This window comes from Lipophrys pholis, assembly GCF_963383615.2.
Source record: "Lipophrys pholis genome assembly, chromosome: 13".
In the NCBI taxonomy this organism is placed as follows: domain Eukaryota; kingdom Metazoa; phylum Chordata; class Actinopteri; order Blenniiformes; family Blenniidae; genus Lipophrys; species Lipophrys pholis.
The window spans coordinates 5,925,414-5,927,625 of NC_137632.1; positions in this window are offsets into that span (position 1 = coordinate 5,925,414).

Here is a 2,212-nt window from a genome sequence, read left to right on the forward strand (position 1 = left end):
TTGCCTTTAATTTGTAATTGAAAATGCTCTGAAAACAAATGAAACGTGAAGGGAGCAATGATGAACTTCATTCTGAGTCCGTGGAACAACCTGAATGGCCACATTAGATGTGATAAAACAATAAAACACACAAAGGCACAACACACACCGTTCATCTGAGCTGATACAAGTTATTAATAATGTTCTAAATATGTACCTGAAAACTATTATGTTGGACTCCATCAGTAGGTAGAATGCAAGCTGGCTAATGAATGGTGGAGTTATTAGGTTCAATGCACCCCCTTGTGGTTTAAAGTGGTATTGCTCAAATGTGTCACAATGCTAATAAGATCTTTTTGATATTACTCTGAACTTTGTAAAATTCTACATATAAAACCTGCAAGAAAACTCCAACCTTTTTTTTTTTTTTTTTTTTGAAGTTACGAGCCTAATTTAATAAACATTACAGACCAAAGCAGTAAATGAGAAGACTTATGACTTATGACTCACTATGACTTATTAATATTGAGAAATAAAACTGAGCCGTGGAGCAGTGGTTCGCGCTGAGACGGTCATGTGGATGTGTGTGTGTGCAAAACTGAGCCGTTTGTCAATTAAAACAGAAGCAAAAGCTACTGGATTTTCCTGTAAATAGAACATGATGCATAGATATTTCTTCCGGTGTCATGCTGCATGGTTATGCAGAGATTCAACATTGAATATGGGGTGAACAGTTTGCACTTTTACATTTGGTTAAATATCCAGTCTGTGATGGATCATATACAGTGGATATATAAAGTCTACACCCCCCTGTTCCAATGCCAGGTTTTTGTGATGTAAAAAAAAAATGAAACCAAGATAAATAATTGAACTTTTTCCACCTTTAATGTGACCTATAACCTGTACAACACAATTGGAAAACAAACTGAAACCTTTAAAGGGGAAAAATAAAAAACAAACTAACCTGTTTGCATAAATATACAACCCTTAAACTAAAACTGTGTTGCAGCACCTTTGGCTTGTATTAAGCAGCCAGTCTTGTTGTGTAGGAGTCTATCAGTGTGGCACATCTTGATAAAATAATCTGCTCCAAAGCTCACAGATTACGAGGGCATCTCCAGTGCACAGCCCTCTTCAGATCACCCCACAGATGATCGGTCGAATTCAGGTCTGGACTCTGGCTGGGCCATTCCAAAACCTCCATCTTATTCTGGTGAAGCCATTCCTGTGTTGGTTTGGTTGTGTGCTTTGGGTCATTGTCATGCTGAAAGATGAAGTTCCTCTTCATCTTCAGCTTTCTAACAGAAGCCCCAAGGTTTTGTGCCAACACTGACTGGTATCTGGAAATGTTCATAATTCCCTCCACCCTGACTAAGGCCCCAGTTCCAGGTGAAGAAAAACAGCCCCAAAGCATGATGCTGCCACCACCATGCTTCACTGTAGGTATGGTGTTCTTTTGGAATTATGGCCAAAAAGTTCAACCTCGGTTTCATCGGACCGTAACACTTTTCCCTACATGCGTTTGGGAGACTTCAAATGTCTTTCTACACAGTTAGGCCGGGCTTGGATATTTTTCTTTGTAAGACAAGGCTTCCGTCTTGCCACCCGACCCCATAGCCCCGACACATGAAGAAGACAGGAGATTGTGGTCACATGTGCTACACAGCCAGAAATTCCTGCAGCTCCTTCAGTGTTGCCGTCGGCCTCTTGGCAGCCTCCCTGACCAGTTTTCTTCTCGTCTCATCATCAATTTTGGACGGACGTCCTGTTCTTGGTAATGGCACTGTTACGCCATATTTTCTCCACGTGATGATGACTGTCTTCACTGTGCTCCACGTTGTATTTAATTCCTCGGAAATTCTTTTGTACCCTTCACCTGACCTTAAATGGTGGCAGGTGTGTGCTGACTCCAATTTAACACGAGTTTGAATGTAATTGGTTAAATGCGACATCACAGCCACATCCCTCGTCATAAGAGGGTGTGCACACTGGTACAACCTCATTATCTCAGTTGTTTATTTGTACTTCACCTCCCTGAAAAGGTTTGTTTGTTTTTCAGTTGCATAGTACAGGTTATAGGTCACATTAAAGGTGGAAAAAGGTGGAAAATAATTTATCTTGGTGTCATTTATTCACATCACAAAAACCTGGCATTTGAACCGGGATGTGTAGAACTTTTATGTCCACTGTATAAATATTTTTTTAAGGACACCTGAAGATCTTTTTTTTTCTT